Raw genomic sequence first — 7,583 nt, 5'->3', positions numbered from 1 at the left:
AAGAAACTACCTAAACCTGGGGCAGGAAGAGAACCTCCTAAAAGAATTAGGGCAACAATGCTCAGAACTCACACTGAGGCAGGAATAGAGCCTGTTTCCAACAGTTAGAGGAGAGAGCCTAACACCCAGACACCACCCATGAGAATCTCACAACAATCCTGGAAAAATTAATCCCACAGTAAATGCTGCCATGGTTCTGCAAACAAAACTTAAAACAACACTCAGTAGGAACAAACTGTCTTAACACTAGAACAAAGCTCAAGAATACTTGTAGGTACACAAAAACATCCAGCATCCAATAAGGTACAGTTCATGGTGCCTGGCATCTGAAGGCATTCAAAGAAGCAAGAAAATAATTAAGATATAATTCAATTATTAGGAATTAACCTGTAATTGACACTGATGAAAGATAGCTGCAAGTGAAAGATTAAAATCTAAACAAGAAAAAAGAACAGAATATCAGTGATCTGTGGGATAATTTCAGGTGACCATATATACATGTTATTAGATTTACCAAAGGAGAGGGTGAACTATAAACATATTTGAAGACATAATTGAGGAAAATTGTTTAAACTGATGAAACTATAATCTCACAGATCCAAGAAAGTAACCCTCAAGCACAAGAAATGTGATGAAATTATACCAAGATGCATCATAATCAAACTGATAAGGAGAAAATTTCTGCAAAAGGTTTTGTAAAAAGTGCAAAAAATGTCACTGTTTTTATGCTTCTCTTTGTAAATCTGATAAAAAAGATTCAGTGATCCTGATATTACAAGGAACTATAGTTTTAGAAATTTAAAAACAAAGAACTTTTCTTTAGATGAAAAAAATAGGAAGCTTTCTTTTTTCCCATCAATGCAACATAAGAACAATGAAAATGGCAATCTCTAGGAAAATGTCTTTCCAGTACTGCTTAGTGTCTCCCATTTTCTACTGGGGTTTATTTATTAATCAAGGATAACTTTAAACATAGCAAATGAATACAGAATTGAGTTGAAGAAAATTATGAGTATCGTGCATTTAATATTCAAGGTGGCAGATTATCAAAATGAGGTGATAATCATTATCCTATCCAATAAAAGAGTAATATGCAAATTAACTGTCACTCCACAACAAAAATGGTGGTGCCCATAGCAGCCAGGGCAGATGCTGGTGGCATTGCTCCAGCAACATGAACCCAGAGTCCGCTCCTTGGTTACAGAGGGAGGGGAGGGTCCTCTGGCCAGAGCCCAGCATCCTTGCCCTGCTGCCTGGAGGGAGGGAAGGAAGGAGCCTCTGGACTGGGCTCACAGCTGTTCAGAGGGAGGAAAGGACCTAGAAAAATGGATATTCCCAGTTCCTGACACTGAGGGAGCCCTATGGGTGCCAGGGTCCTCTGCCTGCAGCCCCCAGTCACAGCCTGGAAGACTCATGCCCACCATGTGGATGCAGTCAGCGTGGTACCAAGGCAGGGGGTGGAGGGTTTGGTGGGCACGCTATAGCAGGCGTCCTCAAACTTTTTAAAGTGGGGGCCAGATCACGGTCCCTCAGAGAGCTGGAGGGCCGGACTATATGAACTACTAATTCCTACTGTAACACCTCGGCTGCGCTCACTGCCCAAAAAACCTGGCGGGCCGGATCAGACTCCTCTGCGGGCCGCATGTGGCCCGCGGGCCTTAGTTTGAAGACGCCTGCGCTTATAGACATCAAATTGCTGCCACCACAGCCACCCCACTCCATGTGCTTGCAAGTAGTACAGTCCTCAAGGGGCAAATCCTGAAGTAAGGGTCCCACGGAAGCTGATGCACATCACGCTAACAGGGAAGCAGGATCTGGGAGCCCAAGCAGCCTGGCTGGGGAGCGAGTGCCGGAGGGATCTGGGTCCAGGACCCATACCCAGCTTCCCCAGAGGCCCCCTTTCAGAGAATGAGGACTGGCCCCCTCTCTGGAAGTGGGGACCTCACTCCCGGCAATCTCCAGACAGCCCTCACCCGAGTACCCGAGCTGCAGGGTATCGTGGGCCAGGGCCCTGGGGAGGCCCCAGTACAAGCATCTTCCCAGAGGCTGTGCAGAGGGAAGGGAGGAGCCTCTGGCTAGAGGCTGGGGTGAGGGATGCTGGCATCACTGCAGGCTGGGCTGAGGAACATCCCCCTCTTAAAACCCCCTGCCCATGCATGAATTTCATATGGATATTGAAGTATTAGGTTGTTTCATTTTGGTTTCTACTTAAATAGCTCCTCACTGTTATATACTGAGACTAGCAATTGCTTAATGAAGCTGTATAATAGCTGTGGAATGGTTAAAAAGAACAAGGTAGGAGAAAAGAATTAAGTGATTTTAATTCTGAAAAGGAATTAACCTTTGATTTCTAAAATGGTATTCCTGGAGGCTGAGTTCTTTCCTTTACAATAAAATTTAAAAGAATTTAAACCCATTCCTGTCAACTGAACAACTGAATCAGATTTACTGTGTTGTAGAATCAATTGATGGATTATGGAGAAATCCTTGTTTGAACCAGATGCAAAATTATTTGTCAAAAACCAAAGTTGTGTCTGCTTTTATATATAAGCACGCTCTTTCTGCTGGCACACTGAAAGGATTTACCATTTTCTCAGAGGGATAGAATCCAAATAAACAGAATGTAAATATGGTGACCCTAGCCCTCAGAGACATTATTATTTTTTTTTTTTTAAGGACAATAATCAGATCATTGCTCTGAAGGAAGAAAGCAAATGTCTTCACATATGAAGAAACCTGATGTGTGAGAAAACTGGACATAAATTTTATTTTACTTCAAGTAAAGTAAGACTAAATCCAGGACAGAGATTAAAAGTAAAAATGCTATTTTGGCTTAAAGGGCAAAGACTGCATCTATTTTACAGATAGTTAGTACAGCGGAGAAGGATTTTACAGCAGCATAATGTTCTAATAATCTTCCTGAGATCAAATCTTCCTGATCCCTCTTCTAAACAAGAAAAATTGATGCAGGAGGACACTAGTGCTGTAAGATTACCACTTGCGTTCCTCAGATGCCCCTTTACTCTAATTCAGTGTTTTCCTCTCTCCTAGTCCCCCTCCCTGCCCACTTCTAGTTGTTTTTTTTTTTTTTTAATAAATCTTTATTGTTCAGATTATTACAAATGTGATCCTCTTCCCCCCCTCAATTGCTCCCCTTCACCAGGTTCCCACCCCACCCTCTGTCCTTTCCCCATCCCCCATTGTCCTCATCCATAGGTGCACAGTTTTTGTTCAGTCTCTTCCCGCACCCCCACTCCCCTTTTCCCTGAGAATCGTCAGTCCACTCCCCTTTCATACCTCTGATTCTATTATATTCACCAGTTAATATTGTTCATCAGATTTTTAAATTCCCTTGGTTTTTAGATTCACTTGTTGATAGCTATGTATTTGTTGATCATAATTTTTATCTTTATCTTCTTCCTCTTCCTAAATAACCTCCTTCAGCAATTCATATAATTCTGGTTTGGTGGTGATGAACTCTTTTAGCTTTTTTTTATTTGTGAAGCTCTTTATCTGTCCTTTGATTCTGAGTGATAGCTTTGCTGGGTAGATTATTTTTGGCTGTAGATTCTTGTTATTCATCATCTTGAATATTTCTTGCCATTCCCATCTGGCCTGCATGGTTTCTGTTGAGAAATCAGCTGACAATCTTATGGGTGCTCCTTTATAGGTCACTTCCTGCCTTTCTCTTGCTTCTTTTAATATTCTCTCTTTGTCCTTTGCTCTTGGAATTTTAATTATGATATGTCTTGGTGTGGTCCTCCTTGGATTCCTTTTGTTTGGGGTTCTGCGGGCTTCCTGGACTTGTAAGTCTATTTCTTTCCCCAGGTGGGGGAAGTTTTCTGTCACTATTTCTTCTAGTACTCTTTTGGTATCTTGCTCTCTCTCTTCTGGAATCCCCATAATTCTGATGTTGGTTCGCTTGAAATTGTCCCAGAGGTTTCTTACACTATCTTCAACTTTCTGGATTCTCTTATCTTCTCCCTTCTGCAGAGGAGTGTCCTCTGGCTCTTTGTGTTCTAAATCTTTGTCTTGATTCTTGCGATCTTCCAGTCTGTTTTTAGGACTTTGTAAAATATTTTTTTATTTCAGACAATGTTTTCTTCATTTCTTGTTGATCCCTTATTATTTCTAGTTGCTCCCTTTTCATATCCTCATAGGTCTCATTTATTTTATCGGCCTTTTTTAGGATATTGTTGAATAACCTTATAACTGTAGTTTTGAACTCAATGTCCAATCTTTTCTTTTCCTCCATCTCCTTCCTTTGTGTCCTTCTTCTTGTCTGCATTTTAGTTGTTTCCCTGATTTGATGGAATAGCTTTGTGTGCTAGGTGTTCTGGTAGAGCCCAGTAGCACAGCCTTCCCAGTTACCTGCGGTGGACAGTCTTGGTGTAGCACTTTGTGGGCTGTGTGTGCAGTCTTGTTGTTAAGCCTTGCTTATTGTTGGTATCACTGGGAAGCGTTGATCTCCAAGCCAATTGGCTGTGAAGATCAGCAGTGTCTCAGCTAGGAGGGTTTCCGTACTCTGCTTGAATAGGGCGGGGTCTCAGGGTGGTGCAGACAATTTTTGGTTCCCTGTCAGTCTCCCCTTAGAAAAGTCCTGTTCGTGGAGAGTTTTGGAAGATTGGTTGCAGGCGCGCACACACCTCTTTGGTAAAGGCGCAGACAAGCTTTGGATTCCTGCAAGTCCCTCCTTAGAGAAAGCCAGCCTCTGGGAGAGCTTCTGTGCTCAGCCACAGGTAGGGCGGAGTCTCGGGTTGGTGCAGACAAACTTTGTTTTCCCTTCGGCTCCTCCCCAAGTCCTGCAGTAATGGCCTCTGGCTTCACACACCTCCAAGAGATCTCTGCCCACTGCCTGACAGTCTGGCCTCTCCCTGTCTGGGGCCGTTTATCAGAGCAATAGGGTGATTCTGTTTTCCTCTCGGACAAGAAAGCCAGCAGCGTTAGCTGTTCACCCTCTCCGCGCCAGGAGTAAGCCAGTAGTGAACTCAGCCCAGCCCGCCCTCTCTGTGTGCAGGGAGTAAGCCAGCAGCAATCTTGGTCTGGCGCCTTTTTGCGCACACAGTTCTCCATACCTTCACAGTTCCTGAGGTTCAGCGTGCCTTCTCTCTCCTTCCCAGATGGCAGAGCCTCCGCTCAGCCAGCCGTCTGGCACTTCAGGGCAATGCCTCCCCTGTTTTTCAGTTCTAAATTCAAATTTGTTGTGGTAGGCTGCATTCGGGTGTCTACCCTATGCCGCCATCTTGGTTCTTTCTTTTATTTTCTAAAAAATATTTTTATTTATTTCAGAAGAGGAAGCGGGAGATAGAAACATCAATAATGAGAGAGAATCATTGATCTGCTGCCTCCTGCACGCCCCTGCACTGGGGACGAAGTCTACAACCCAGGCATGTGCCCTGACCAGGAATCGAACTGTGACCTCTTGGTTCATAGGTTGAAGCTCAGCCACTGAACCACAGCAGCCAGGCTAGGTTTTCTTGATAAACCAGAAAGTTTAAAAAGTGAGAAGAGGAGTGAACCTCATTCAGAGTGTCATTTAAGAGCCTCCTACTTGGAATACTATCAAAAAGACAAAAAATTGAAAGAAAAATTTAAAAAGAAAAAAAAAAACACTTCAAAAATTGAAATCATTTCCATGATGAAGAAGCTCCCAAGATCACTTGGACCATTTTCTTCTCCTCAATCAACTTAAGATACAAAGTTAAGATCAATAAATATGTTTGAATAAATAATGCAATGGATATAAAGATAGATAAGATGAAATGTTGAGGGGGAAAATTACAATAACATTAGGAAACATATTTTTAGGCAGAAAGCAAATTTCATTCCCTATGGAGGCCTGTGCAAATATAATGCCAATGTTATACCACCAACACTCAAGCCTCCTCTGTGGATCTCTTTGTTGTATATCTTTTGGAAATTCCCTGGGAACACTGGGACAAATAACTACTATGGGAACGGAATCCACCATGAGTTGAAAATATATGTGATTTAGTTCAATCTAGCTCCTTCCATGATCTTTACAAGTGTTCAGAGGTTAGGTGAAATGGCTCCCAGGATGAGTAAAGAAAGCTTTACATAAAAAGTCATCAAAAGAACATTAATAGGAAGACATGACTTTGGGAAGATTGCTGATAAGAAACTTCTTAAAAAGAAAAGGAAACAAAAAATTTAAATAGTATAAAAAAGATAGATATAGAATGGTGTTTCTAGAAAAACTAAGTCTAAGTTTACTAAAATATTTTCATAATAAATGACTTGCTTTTCTTCTACTTAAATATTCATAACATTAATTATAGCCTTAATATTTGCTGCCCTATGAAGAAGTGATTTTTTTACTATGATTTTGTTACTTTGAAAGGTCTTGAAACACTTTATGAATTCTTCAATTTAAAAATCTATCCTAAAGTAAGATATAGTCACTTAAAATTTCTAAATAATCTTTTCTGCAGGAAAATGAAACAAAACAAAAAAACAATTTTTTTCTCTTGTGCACATAATTACAGGTTATTAAGCAAGGCCTTCATGCTGTTTTCCTGGGACACACTTGATATGGATGATTATTGCCTATTGCTGAGACATCTGCCTAGTTAGAGAAACTTTATTTGTTATAAAGCAAAAATGAATCATTATAGTTTATTTACCATATCCTTCCAAAAAATTAAAAATAAAACCAACCACCATAGCAAGTCTTTGCAGAATAAACATGCCTCCTGTGGATAGTTCATCCCTTTTCCGTTCGACCCTCCAGGATGTGTCTGGGTTCACAGGGAACAAACGCTGCCCCGCTCACCCACATGTGTTTCTCTGTGTTATGAGACACTCAGCACTTCCTGGAAAAGCCCAGATGTGCTGATCTGACTTTCCATATGAATGATGATGCTACAAGCACTGTCTTGCTTAGCAAGAACCATCCCACTCCCCAGTCACTGATCCATAAAAAAAATTGAAAATGTGTTATGCCTCATGTTTATAAAAACACACAGTGGATTGACAGCCCATTTCTCTTGATCACAAGTCAGCTTTTAATTTTTTTGTTGTTGTTGTTGTCTAGCACAAAGCTGTCCCTTCTTATAAGTATTAGCATATGGTGCATGTTAATAGTTACACACTCTCCCCCAACTCTTATCTTTGAGGAGCCTAGTTTTCTCCCTAAAAGGGGAGAATATGGACCTACGCTGTAGAAAGGCAACGTTTTTCAACAACAAAAAAAGTCTCTCCTCCAGTGTCACGGCCAGTGGTTCTGAAGATGCTGCCATTGGGAATTCGTTCTCAGGTGGGACAAGATAGAGATGAGGTCAGCTGCAACGGAGGTGGGACATTAAACTTGGCTATAATGGATATGTAGGTGGCAATGCTCTTGCATTGGCCTTTCTAGGTATCTTGGAAGGGAGCCTTGCTGACCCCTCCACTCCTGGGATGGGGAAGACTTCCTTTCATTAGTGTGGCTTATTTGAGTGGTGACCATGCTATTTCATGTCCCAATAAGGACATTTGTAGAATGAAAGGAGGTGCTATTAATAGTTACACTGGGATAACAGGAGTGATCAGGCCTGTCCCAGTGTACGCAGAATACATGCTCA

This window comes from Pipistrellus kuhlii, unplaced genomic scaffold (assembly GCF_014108245.1).
Source record: "Pipistrellus kuhlii isolate mPipKuh1 unplaced genomic scaffold, mPipKuh1.p scaffold_m20_p_4, whole genome shotgun sequence".
NCBI lineage: Eukaryota > Metazoa > Chordata > Mammalia > Chiroptera > Vespertilionidae > Pipistrellus > Pipistrellus kuhlii.
This window is presented reverse-complemented; position numbering follows the sequence as displayed.